General features: G+C 38.9%; 1 protein-coding gene and 1 long non-coding RNA gene across 9 annotated transcripts in view; one reads left to right on the forward strand and one right to left on the reverse strand.

The window, feature by feature from the left end:
• Positions 1-252: 252 nt before the first annotated feature.
• Positions 253-5287, reverse strand: LOC112919463 (uncharacterized). The gene is made up of 2 exons (XR_003234907.2): positions 4679-5287; positions 253-3051 (listed from the first exon to the last, which is right to left on the reverse strand). It is a non-coding gene; the product is annotated as an uncharacterized lncRNA (long non-coding RNA).
• Positions 5288-5375: 88 nt separating this feature from the next.
• Positions 5376-13998, forward strand: part of BCLAF1 (BCL2 associated transcription factor 1) — a 29644-nt gene continuing 21021 nt past the window's right edge. For 7 of the 8 annotated variants that reach the window (XR_011994285.1, XR_011994286.1, XR_011994287.1 and 4 more), the window contains exons 1-2: positions 5477-5612; positions 11991-12092. The gene's annotated coding sequence lies outside the window, so the exon portion shown is untranslated. Of the gene's footprint in view, positions 5613-11990; positions 12093-13998 lie in introns of all 8 variants that reach the window. The other variant, XM_025997880.2, reaches the window with a different exon arrangement.

Genomic DNA, 13998 nt, shown 5'->3' on the forward strand with positions numbered 1-13998 from the left:
ATCACACACACACACACACACACACACACACACACACACACACAGGCAGAGACACAGGCAGAGGGAGAAACAGGCTTCATGCAGGAAGCATGACGCGGGACTCAATTCCCAGTCTCCAAGATCACACCCTGGGCTGAAGGCGGCGCTAAACCGCTGAGCCACCCGGGCTGCCTGGTTCTTTATATTTTAACTTACGTAGAAAACTTGTTCTGAATCAAAGAAATATATAAATTGAAATAAACTCATGACAAATTTGTGAGGAGTATGTTTCATCTGTAATTGCTATAGTTATATGAACACTAAAAATTTAACTTTATGATATAATCAAATACCATATTACATTACTTTTATGATGCATATTTTTGCATATTTTAACAACCCAAACTGAGATGTATACAATAACTGATGAACACTATTAATGAGCAGGATTTTTTTCTTTCTTACTGGTACTAAAATAATAGTGCATCTTACAGCTGGTTTTTCAGCTTTGATAAAAATGCTAATAAACATTTTTTTTTTTACAAACAAAGCATAGTATTTTGTTCCTAAGGTAAACAAGAGCTGTTGAATATAAGACTTTATTAGAAAATAAAGTGTTTAAGGGAGGGACGTCTGGGTGGGTGGTTCAGTGGTTGAGTGTCTGCCTTTGAGTCAGGGCATGATTCTGGGGTCCCTGGATTGAGTCCTGCATCAGGCTCCTTGGAGGGAGTCTGCTTCTCCCTCTGCCTATGTCTCTGCCTCTCTCTGTCTCTCATGAATAAATAAATAAAATCTTAAAAAATAGTTAAGGGAAGGCCTTGTCCTTTCCATGAAAAAAAAAAAAAGAAAAAAATTTCATGCTGTATTGAGATCAGTTGCAAAGTGATTATAGATTTATATTCTCATTATAAAATTTTTCACTAGTTCATTGTAAAAGAAAATCTGAATGCATTTTCTTTATAATGACTAAAGGATGGAGAGTAAAATTGTTGGGTCTCTAATAATGCTTATAGCACATCTATGGTAAATGGATTCAAGGTAAAATCATTTTACTAACGTATACTGGAAGGCACAAGTCATTTGCAAAGATAGCTAGAATTTTGTTCATGATGTGACTTTATTTCAGGACTCCCAGAAACTTAAATACTTGACTAAGATTTGTCCCCTTCCCACATATGTGGTCTTTAAATCCTTTCAGTTTCATGAAGCAAGAGTCAGGCATTTCTCTAAATTGATCATGACTAAATGTTTGGAGGCACACAGAAGGTTCAGTTGTGGCACCGATCATTTAATCCCTATCTTGATTAAAAATGGGATTAACAAACTGAAATATGGCATCACAGTTCATCAAGCTGACTTTATCTACTTTTCAAAATTCAATCATTTTTGACATTAACACAATTGTTGGGGATCCCTGGGATCAAGTCCCACGTCGGGCTCCCGGCATGGAGCCTGCTTCTTGCTCTGCCTGTGCCTCTGCCTCTCTCTCTCTCTCTATGTCTATCATAAATCAATCAATCAATCAATCAATCTTAAAAAGAAAAAAGAAAATGTTTAACACAATTGTTTATCTCTGGAAAGTTGACGTGCATATGCTTTCTGTGCAGGTAATTCATATGTTTATTTTTATTTTTTAAAGATTTTATTTATTTATTCATGAGAGACAGAGAGAGAGAGAGAGAGAGAGAGAGATAGGCAGAGGGAGAAGCAGGTTACCTGCAGGGAGGCTGCTGTGGGACTTGATCCCAGGATTCTGGGATCACAACCTGAGCCAAAGGCAGATGGTCAACACAGAGCCACCCAGGTGCCCCTCAAGTGCCCTCCGTTTAATGCCCATCACCCAATTATCCCTGTCACCTACTTCCCCTCCAGCAACCCTGTTTATTTCCTAGAGTTCAGCATCTCTCATGGTTCGCCTCCCTCTCTATTTTCATCTTATTTTATTTTTCCTTCCCTTCCCCTATTTTAACTGTTCATGTAGGTAAATACTGCTGTGGAAACAAGGTGGTTTTTAGAGCCAGATAGATCTTTGATAAAATCTGAATTCCCCACTTAACAGGCATGTGACTTTTGGCAAGATACTCTACCTCTCTAAGCTTCAATTTCCTGTTAAAATTAGGACTATACACTGAATATTACAGTTTTGCTTTAATGTAACATACGTGTTCATAAAAATCACTGTGCTATGCAAAATCACAAGACAAATACCATAAGATTTGTGGAAAAATAGGATTGGGATATGACACTCAAAAATTTAATCAGTTACACATGAAAAAAAAAAAGGAATCTAATAAAAATAGGAGTGAAGATGGCTAAGAAATACAGAAGTACTATAATTAGTATAGTATTTTATCTTAAAATTACCTAAAGTTTACTTGTGGAAGTGGGTGTCAGGAAGCTTATTTTGAAGTGGTAGGAGAGTTTCTAAAATCAAATGGACTGTTGTAACATGAGAAGTAGATGGGCACAAATTGAAGTAGCTGGTAGATCTATGAAGTGCTTCTGTCAGTATGCCTACCTGGCTCAGTTCAGGCGGGCGTAGTTACTATATTCTCTCAGTGTTTCCTGCAGGCAAAATTGCACATAAGGATATTTTGTCCTTTGTCTTTTTTTTTTTTACCTCACACACTTGAAGCACTTGTCTCTCCTCATGTGGTAGTCAGCCTCCAAGATGGTCCCCAATTATCTCTACCTGCTGGTATTCACACCTTTGTGTATTCTCCTTCCACACTGTACCAGGGGCTGGTCCATGTGAAATACAGCAGAGTGATGGTGTGTCACTTCTGAGATTAGGTTATAATAGACTGCAGCTTCTGTCTTGGGCTAGTCCTTGCTTGGATCATTTACTCTGGGTGGGCACCATCTATCATGTAAGGGGACACTGGGCATCCCATGGAGAAGTCCATGTGACAAGGAATTGAGGTCTCCTGCCAACAACCCTGAGTGATCTTGGAGTGAATCCAGAGACTTCAGATGACCGCAGTCTCACCTGATAGATTAACTGCAACCTTATGAGAGACCTTAAGCCAGTACCATCCAGATGACCTCTCCCATATTCTTGACCCACAGGCACTGTGAAAAAAATAAATGTTTTAAGCTACTAGATGTTGGGGTCATTTGTTATGCAGCAACAGATAACCAGTACACTTGATTTCACTTATTTCCTATTTCACCAACTGTTCTTTTTTCCTTTTTAAAAGATTTATTTTAGACAGAGAGAGATGAGTGGGAGAGGCAGAGAAAACCCTAAGTTTAGCGTAGAGCCTGGTTCCATGACCCTGAGATCACGACCTAAGCTGAAACCAAGAGTCTATTGCTCAACTGACTGCTACCCAGGTATCCCATCACTAGTTGTTTTTTCTCCTCCTCCTCTTTTAACAAATCTCTACATGTTGGGATTCTTTAGGGTTCAGTCCCAGGACATCTCTTATCTCTCTACATCTTTTATCCTGTGATTTTAAGTATCATTTTATATTTCATCTCCAAGCTAGAACATTCCTTTGAATTGCAAACCCACATGCTTAACTCCATACCTTGCCTCTTTACTTTCATGTTTCACACACATCTCATACCTAACATATTGAAAATGGGGTGCCTGGGTGGCTCAGTCAGTTAAGCATCTGGCTTCTTGGTTTGGCTTACATTGTTACCTCAGGGTCAAGAGATCAAGCCCTGCTTCTGGCTCTACAAGGTATCTGCTTGAGATTCTCTCCCTTTCCTTCTCCCTCTGCCCCTCACCTTGCTCCTGTGCATGGTCTCTCTCTAAATAAGTAACTCTTAAAAAAATGGAATCCCTGATTTCCTTTCTATTTCCCAACCTATTCATTCTTCCCTTTCCTATCATTCTCTTCCATCTTCCCAATTATTAAAACATGCCAAAATCCACCCAGTTAATCAAAGCCATAACCTAGGCAGCAACACTATTTCCTCCCTTTCTCTAAACTCTTAACATCCCTCAGGAAGACCTATCAATCTCATTTCTAAAATATATTTACAATTCTTTTTCTCACCACAATCATCATTACATCACTTAAACTATTAAAAGAACATCCTAACTGATCTCGCTGCCCAATGTCAACTATTTCTCACACAGCAACTTAAAAATTTTTTTCAAATCGATGTCATACCTATGATTAAAACCTTTAAACAACTTTCTACTCCCCATACATGCAGAACAGTCGTGCTGGACTGAGCTATCAATGGTTAGGGTTTTTTTCTTTTAATATATAGCTCATCCATTCAACAAATACTTACTGAGCACTTACTAAATGCTTGGGACTTACCAGTGTACCACATAGACCAAAGATTACTACTTCCATATTCAGATGGTGGTGGTAGTGGTGGTGGGGTGAGGGGCAGGCTGCACAGTGAGAGAAAACTGAGATTTTATCCCATGCAAATGAGGTATCTTTTCCTAGTTGAGCTGGTAAATCATACTGTGAGGAGAGAATGCCCTGAGCCCAACGTTACATTCACAACTGGGGCCCAACACTGGCTTTTAACGGACACAAGACTGGTTGCTAATTACAACTTTGAGAGCCTTTAAGGTAGTTTATGTCCCCAAACATCAAAGTAATAAGGGTTTTAGGCCCTTAGGAAGAAAGTGCAGCCCAGATAAGTATTAACAGAGAATGCAGTACGGCTCTTATTTGAAATTGTCCAAATCAAACGCGGTTCGCCTATTTATAATCTGACTTACATTTCTGGCGGACCAAGCTATACTGGGCTGTTTCTCGGCCGGCACAAACGATCATTGTGCTTCGTATTCTGCATTATTTTTACGCCGGTGCCAACGCTCCGAGGCGCCTAAGCGGCGATGCTCTCTAGCAGCGCGGCGATGAAAGCGGCACCACCCTCTGACGCAAAGCCGGACAGACAGACAGCCCGAGCCGAGGAACGCGGCGGCGCAAGCTCCGTTAGGGGTAGCGGAGTTGGTCTGACGCCACTCTGGAAAGGGACATAGCTCATGGCCATTTTTCTACCACAGAAGTGCGTTCGGCACATTTCACAGCAAAGCGAAAGCGACACTTGCAGTTAAGACGTCTGAGAAGAAACTCGGCGCTCACTGGCCACCGGGGACTCGGTGTGCGTTCACACACAGCCCGCTAGCCTCCCCGTCTTTTTCCTCCGCGTGAGACTGGGTTTTTGTTCCGGTCTGAGGCAGCGCCACAGAAAGAACAGACCAAACAAGCAAAAAGTGGGATCGACAGAGAGGTCCAAAGCGCACCCTCAAAGAGAGTCGAGACTCCCGCAAATTCCACCATGTGGCCAGCAAGACCTCACCGCCTAACAAAACACCCCGCCCACTGCCTACCGTCACCCGGGGTGAGGCGGCAGCCCAAGGCCGGAGGGCGGAGCCGCCAGGTCCTCGCGCGAGACTAGCCACGCGACTTCCCAGAAAGCCTCAGGCAAACATCTTAATAGCTTGGGAGCCGGTTCAGAGCGGAAGGGTGGGCGGGGCTAGCCCAGATATTTAGCGGCACTGGCAGCCACGCCCCAAATCGGAAGTGACGGAGACGAGCTAGCGCGTCGAAGATAGCTCTATGGTTTTCCTCCCGTTCTTGAGTCGGGAAATGGCCGCTGTGTAGTTACAACGGAGATAAGTCCCGGGAACCGTGCTTTCCGCGTTTCAGGTAGGCCCCGTGCTTCATTCAAATCACTCAAGGCGCAGTAAATGCCGACGACGAGTGAATATTTTTGAATCTTTTGTGGGGAGTGAGGCGTTGGCGGCTACAGGAGGACCGACGAGACGCTTCGCCGTTATTTATGCGTTTCTCCATCAGATCCCCTCAGGTTTTCGAGGCTTTACTGGTCGAAAAGGTGGGGGGTGGCGTGAGTAGTGAGAAAGATGCGCGCGCGCGCGGTTACGAACCTGGCTCTAAACCCAGAGACCGCGCGGCCTTCCCGTGCGCGTGCGCATATCTCCCTCTTCCACCCTTCCCCCATTTCCTCGGCCCGGACCCTTGCGCGCGCCCGGCTGAAATCTCCCGGCGCACGCGCGCTTCCTCCTTTTCTCCGCCTACGGCTCCTGAGACCGCTGGAGGTGCTGCTTGTGTTCGCTTCTCATTGGCTGGTAGCGCCACCTTTCTTCCAGGTTTTGGGGCTTTGGTAAAACAACTGTGACCTGCAGCAAAAGTGCGCTGGGTAGGTTGACCCATTTTCGCGTCGTCTTTAAACTCCTTTTTCCCCGCCTTCACTCTACCCGTCGGTTTACGCCTCGCTTTTTTTTGTTTCTGTCTTAGCAACATGTTTTGCGGTCTCTCGTGTCTGACACCGGCGTCCGCCCCCGGCCCTCGGTGTCGCGGGACAGTTTTCTCCGAGGTGGTTAATGCCGGATCCCCCGGCAGCCCACTCTCTTTTGAAGCGAACGTGCGCACTCTTGACTCTTCAAGAGTTGGTGCCTAGTTACCATTTCCCAGCGTGGGGAGCAGGCCTCAGCTGGTAGATGGAAGAGTGGCCCTTTCTCCCCACCCCCCGGGCCAGGACCGCGGACCCTAAAGGCGGTTCTCCAGTAGTACGAGCGACACCGTCACCTTTCGCCATGTGATGCAGGTCTCTATAACGAGTCAGAAATACTGCAACCATGATGGGTAGTCAGCTGGGGTAATGGGTAGTGGGGAGTTGAAGTTAGGGATTTTGCCCTCGTTTTAAGTCCATAACTTGGCCTTCTTCACGTTTAAGATTCACCTTATTACAATCAAGTAGCAGTATTGGCAACTAATATTGCCGATATTAGTTGGCAAAATTTTCTACGTCAATTTTTTTTTAACGTTTTAGATTGAAAAAAATTATGACTAAAGTTGAAGGCAGATTTGACTAAAACTGATGTAAAGAGATTACTTTAGATAGACACATCTTTTTGCAGCAGCGCCTTTTAATTTTTCTTGGGTATTAAAGATCAGAATTCCTTAATCGTGTAAATTCTCATTCCGGTTGGACCCTCTAGTTGGAATAGTTGGGTTACTGTTTAGACAAAAGAAGTCAACGTAAAACCGCTACAACTTTATTTCCATTTTTATGTGATTCTAGCCAATTCAAAAGAAGTAATTTTATGAGAAGGATTATGTATCTAAAATAACTCACGGTAAAAAACCCAAAGTTTATGTACCGATGGCTTATAGTCATCTTGTTTTATGGATACCATGTTTTCACTGTAACATGGTGATAAACATTGGAATCCCCTTTCAGAATTAAAATGATAGCATAGGAGATTTTTTAGCTAGAGCTGATTCTTGTAAGAACAATAGTATTTTAGGACTCGGAGACAGATCTCTAAAAACTATTTGATAGGCTCAAGTCTGGTTGAGTTAATTGAATTCAGCTAGCTGTATTAGATTTAACTGTGTGATGAGAAAACTGGTAGAAATAGGTAAAAGTCTTTTCAAGTTATACATAGAGCTTTGGATTGTGAGTTTCCAGAAACTACATTCAAAATCCTTAGTTGAACACTAGCTGAATTATCCTGTGTAATTTATAGTGATTTATTAATCAACAAAGAAGTGGATAAAGGGACTCAAGAAGCCCAGTAGATCTTTGGGTAGCAAGTATAAATAATAGGTTCTACTTTTAGGTTATGAATTTGTTCCATTTTCACATCCAGCTTCTTAGACAGTTGATCATTAGTGTTATCTCAGAATCTTAAGCTTAATGTTTTGTTTCCAGGACTGAAAAAAAAATTACAGACATTAAGGTAGTAATAATTCTAGCCTATATTTGTGTAATATGTTGTGGAGTTTTCAAACTTGGTCCAGTATTTGCTGTTTTTTTTTTTTTTTTTTTTTTTTTTTTTTTTAAAGCAAGATGACAAGTTGGACAAAGAAAAACTTGTGACTAAATGTATCTTTTTTCACAAACTTCTAATTATGGAAATTTTCAAGCACAAAAGTAGAGAAAATAGTAAACTCCCATACTCCTCTCACCTAGGTTTAGTAATTGTTAGCATTTACCAATTTTATTATTATTTATGTACTTTTTTGAGAGGATATTAAAGCAAAATTCCAGCCATTTTATTATGCATTTATAATGCTGATTAATGTTATATCAAAAAATATTAAGGGTATTCTTTAAAAGAACTATTTGAAGCAAAATCAGTAGATAACCTTCAGGAGAAACCATTATAAACCGGTTACCAATAATGATAGCTGAATTTTTTTTTTTTTTTTGAAGATTCCATTTATTTATGAGAGACACACACAGAGAAAGGCAGAGATACAGGCAGAGAGAGAAGCAGGCTCCATGCAGGTAGCCGGATGACTCCAGAATCACACCCTGCGGAAGGCAGATGCTCAAGCTCAACCGCTGAGCCACCCAGGCCTCCCCTGATAGCTGATGTTTGAGTGTATTCTGTGTGTCAAATGTTACACTGTTTACATTCATTAGTTTATGAAACCTTAAACTTGTGAGTGAGTACCATTATTGTTAGCCTTATTTATACCTTTTATACCTGTGGAAATTGAAGCTGAAAGAGATTAAGGTAACTTTTCTAGTATTGAGCATCTAGTTAATGTCAAGTTAGGATTTTCAAGATTTTATTTATTCACAAGAGAGACAGAGGGAGAAGCAGGCTCCTCGCAGGGAGCTGGATGTGAGACTTAATCCCCGGACTTGGGGTCAGCTCTGAGCTGAAGGCAGGCAGATGCTTAACCGTCTCGTCCTGAACCTAGTTTATTGTAATAATAATAGTTTTAGGATTAAAGATATGAATAGCAATACTTTGTTTACAGAAATTTGGAAGCCAAACTCCTGAATTTACTAAAATGAAAACTTGACTCAAGTAGCTTGATAGAGTAATCTAAAGGACCCCTTTCAGGGGGGTTTCAGCTTGAGTATTTTGTTGAACTCAATTGTCTGCTCTTTTTTCATCACTTGTGTTCTAGTTGATCATAATGTATTATTTCATAAAAGATAGACTTTGTTAAGGTATTTAAGAACTTTATTTATAAAAGCCTGATTTATTCTCTTATATTCCTCACTGGTTGATGAATCAGTTGTATAAAAATACATAAGGCAATTTATTCCCTCTCTTTTTTTACAGTCTGTTAGTAAGTGATCTTAGTTGTAATAAAGGGAAGATTGATTTGGCATTTTGAAGTCTATATATAGGTTATGGCCACATCAAGCACCTGTCAGGATATTGGAGAGAGTGCAAGAGTTGGAATCAGGAGATCTGGGTCAAATTCTGGATTAACCGATTATACTCTATGACCATGGGCAACCTAGAAAGGCAAAGAAATCTTGTTTACCCTCCTAAACTTGCACATCACCATAGGTGTTTAAGCTCAAAACTGAGAATTAACGAGCACGTTGAATTTTTCCCGTCATTCTCTCTGCTCCACACCAACCTATGAGCAAGTACTGTTGACAACTATTCCAAACCCAGATTCTGACTTTGCCTTTTTTTCCCAACTTTATTGCCACCACCTTTTCCAAGTAACCATTATATTGAATTTCACCTTCTAATTAGTCTCCTTGTTCTCTCTGTATTGCTCATGCTGTTCACAGTAGCCATTTTAAATGTAAATCTGATGGTGTGACTCTTCCTAATTGCAGAGCCTTCCCATTGCAGTTAGAATAAAATCCAATCTGGCCTGCTTTCTAGATGCAATTTGATCTGGTCTTTTCCTACCTCTTCCACCTTATCTCATACCCTCCCCATGATCAGAGTGTGTTAATTATCTTAGTGGTCTTTCTGTCCTGAATTTACCAAGTTTGTGTCTTCTGCCTAGAATGCTCTTGTTTCTGTGTAACTTTGCAGTGTTCCTTGTCTTTAGCTTTAATGTTCTTAAAGAGGGCCCAATAACCCACCTTTGTGGTCCTCTCCACTTCTTAATACATCAGCTAGTAGGTTTTTTTTTTTTTAATTTTCCTCCCTTTAACATAAGCTCCGAGAGAGTAGGAAATTTAATGTCTCACTTGAAGTACAGTATTTCCAGTGCTACAATAATAATGCCTAGCATGTAATAGGCACCTTGTAAATTAAGATGAATTCTGAAAACTTTGAATTCTTGTCATTTGAGAGACGAGTTAACGTGTAGTTTATGAGAATTAGATGATTTTATTTAGCACGTGGTTGGTATTCAGATGTTTTTTTGCGATGAATTGTTGATTTCTGTTCCTCTTTAGTTGGTTTTTGGAGAACAGGCACTTCTTCCATACTCCCATTTCCTGTAAAACCTAGCATAATGCTTTGTACATAGACTTTAATTTAAAAAATTGTTAGCTGAACTGATTATGGTTTTTGTACTATTAAATATTGTTACTAAATGTTTATATTTTGCATTAAATATGCATCATACTTCACATATCTTGGAGTTCTTTTATGGATACTTGAATATATTTATAGGTTGGAACAAGAATGCTTATCTACTAGTAAAACAGCCTACAGCCCCTCCTGCCTTTGTTATTTCTAGTGTATATTTTCTTGGAATTTCAAAAGTCATGATCTGGCATAAAGAGGGATTTGGCAGTTGGTTTTCCTTCAGATATGTAGAAATTAAAATTAGCCTTCTCGAATTGTTTAGAGGGGAAGTATTAGTTAAAATGAGCCTTGTATCACTTCCAGGAGTGAATCAGTATAGTATTGGACTTCTAGGTCCAGAATAAAGTTTCATAACAAGCATCAGTTTAGATGATTAGTTTCTCTCTGCCTCCTTTGGGGGATTTGATATTTTTAAAACTAAACATGCATACACTTTAGAAATCCTTTTGTTTCTGTATCTATGGTCTTTTGTTATTTATTTATTTATTTATTTAATTTTTTTTGTCTTTTGTTTTTATTTTTTATTTTAGTATGTTTCCCCTAAGTATTAGTTCTTATTCTTCCTAATTTGAACTTCAAATCTTTTTATCTCCTCAACTGTAGGGCCATTGGTATATAGGGGAACAATGTTCTTGATTCACCAGTTTAATCTTAACGTTTCTTTTGTATTTCCAATTTTGTTGCATTTTTTTTATTGGATCTTTGGTAAGATCCACAGATTTTCATATTTATATGTATTTTTTTCATTTAAAGTGGTCTGTGAATTCCTTGTTAGGCATGTTTTAATCTTCTATTTAGTTTCTGCTCTCCTAGTATTTTTTGACTGTTCTTTGCATGTAATTGGTAATCACTGATTGTTACTTTGAGGCTAATAACCTTTATTGATAACTGCTTAATATTTTGTGCAAAATTTAAATTTATTTGCATTGTAATAGTAAATTAGGAAGACTGTTGGTTTTCATTAGGTATTTTGATTTATAGGCTTTTATTGGAATGTCTACATGTATCAAAATGATTTTAGGCACAGAGCTCACTGTGATAGCTCTTAATAAGAATCCTAAAGACCAGTTTCAGATGAAACTGAACTGTACAAAGGAAGTGGCCAAGAGAGAATAAAGAATAAGATAAGTAGCAAAGCCTTAAAGATAAATTCATACTTTAGCTAAGGTATAATTGTAGCATTATGAATAATTACTAGTAGATGACCTGTTTTGATATTCCAAGAATACCGTATTTGGCATTATATTAGCCATTTGAAAATTTTCTGATAGGATAGCAGCATAAGTTGTTTTCTAAAGTCCAAATTGCTAAAATGAGAATTCAAGTATTTAAATTAAAAAATAAAATGCAGGAATCCCTAGGTGGCGCAGCGGTTTAGTGCCTGCCTTTGGCCCAGGGTGCAATCCTGGAGACCCGGGATCAAATCCCACGTCAGGCTCCCGGTGCATGGAGCCTGCTTCTCCCTCTGCCTGTGTCTCTGCCTCTCTCTCTCTCTCTCTTTGTGACTATCATAAATAAATAAAAAAAATTATAAAAAAAAAAATAAAATGCTGTCAGCTTCATGGTGCACTTCTACATTCTGATAAAAGCAAAAAAATTTCTTAAGCTTTTATGGTTAAAAGTTTTATTTCCTAAAACAGGTTCCCTTTCCCTGAAATCATTAGTACCTTTATTAAGAGTTTACTTCAGTGCTAACTTTTGGATATTTACCATAAATCAAACTCATATATGTGTATTTTTTTATCTTTGCTAGGAATTTGAATTGAGTTTAAGTTCTCAGAACATTTTCTCCAGGAAGAATTTTACAGTATCTCAAAGACTTCACTTGACTGCTTATTCCTGCATAAAACCCAAGGTAAATAGCATTCATTTTTCTACTTTTCAGTTTTGGTTTATTTGAGAAAATGTGACTACTTAATTCATGAATTTGAGTGATTGAAAGTCGTAAGTTTGAAGCTTTTTAAAAAATTTTTATTATTATTTTTTTTGCATTTTGGTGGCTTATATTAAATAAGCTAGATTTAGAAGTTTTAGGAAAAAGATTCTTTTCTCTCCTGCTTCTCTGTTTTGTGTCTCCTTCCACTTTTATAAACACATCAACTTAGATGCAGGACAATAACTTCTCTCTCTTTATGCATATAAGAGGAATTCTGTAACTTAGCTTTTTTAACACCCTTAAATCGCTATTAAGGTAATTAAAGTTGATTGTATTACATGTATCAACTCGTTTAGTCTTCACTACAACTCTCAGGAAGATTCTGTCTTTATATATTATTTACGAGAAGATAGAGCTGATATTTGTCTTTATGAGGATAGTTTTATTTTGAAATGTGAAACCTTAAATTTGTCATTTATGGTTTTGATGAAATATGTATGGACATTGTGTTGCTTCTGTAATTGAACTCAATTGTAGTACTTTTAAGTACTATTTTCATAATATGGAGCAGTGCTTAGGTAGGTAAAAATAAAAGCTTTCAAAAATATTTGGTTGTAGGAGAAATTGTTTCTGTGGCAGTTAACAGGATATTAGAAGTTCATTAAGCCCATTTTTATGGAAGTAGCTTATTTTGGTAATAAGTTAGTGGAAATTTGGAAATAGTTACAGCAGAAATAAACGTAGGGAGGCGCATATAGGTTTTCTAAATTATTTAGTCCTGTTAATGATTTTTGTACCCAGTGAGGTTTAATTATTGCACTAGATATTAAGTAGTGTTGAGAAAAGTTTGAATATTGGCACCCAACTTTTTTTTTCTTGTACTTCCAGTATCTTTCTTGCAGTAATCTTTCTTGTTTGTTTTTTATCCTTTTACTTCTACTTACCCAAAAGCTACAGGATGAACTAGCATTGTTCACATAAGGCCTTTTTTTTTTTTTTTTAAACATACGTCCATTTTTTTTGTGTGTGTGATCATGCAGTGTTGTATACGTGGAGTGGTTAATTTAGCCCCATTTTAAGGCCATAAACATTTAGGATGATAGTCTGCTAGGTTTACTATTATTATTTTTAGTATTATGCCACTTGTATTTTTTTTGTTTCAGGTTCCTTATCTGATATTATTGCTCTGCTATTTTTTTTTTTTTTTTTTTTTTGTCTTTTTTACAGGAGAGGTAGGCATTTATATTGGGCATGGAATAACATCTAACATACTACTGTAGTCTTAGATTGCTCTTTCTGGCTTCTGCAGCTGCTGCCTTTTTGAATTGAGGTACATAGATAGTATAGTCCGTAGAAATCTTCTATCTGCAATATACAGTACCTGTCATGCAGGTGAAGATAAATAGTTAGGGATAATTGTCTTAGTGTTCATTTGAAAATGGTGATAAGTGGGATCCCTGGGTGGCGCAGCGGTTTGGCGCTTGTCTTTGGCCCGGGGCGCGATCCTGGAGACCCGGGATCGAATCCCACGTCGGGCTCCCGGTGCATGGAGCCTGCTTCTCCCTCTGCCTGTGTCTCTGCCTCTCTCTCTCTCTCTATGACTATCATAAATAAATAAAAATTAAAAAAAAAAATTAAAAAAAAAAAAAAAGAACTTAAAAAGAAAATGGTGATAAGTAATATCCTTTAAGAAACTTAAGTCTTGGGGATCCCTGGGTGGCGCAGTGGTTTGGTGCCTGCCTTTGGCCCAGGGCGCGATCCTGGAGACCCGGGATCGAATCCCACGTCAGGCTCCCGGTGCATAGAGCTTGCTTCTCCCTCTGCCTGTGTCTCTGCCTCTCTCTCTGTGTGACTATCATAAATTAAAAAAAAAAAAATTAAAATA

This window comes from Vulpes vulpes, chromosome 1, assembly GCF_048418805.1.
Source record: "Vulpes vulpes isolate BD-2025 chromosome 1, VulVul3, whole genome shotgun sequence".
Taxonomy (NCBI): domain Eukaryota; kingdom Metazoa; phylum Chordata; class Mammalia; order Carnivora; family Canidae; genus Vulpes; species Vulpes vulpes.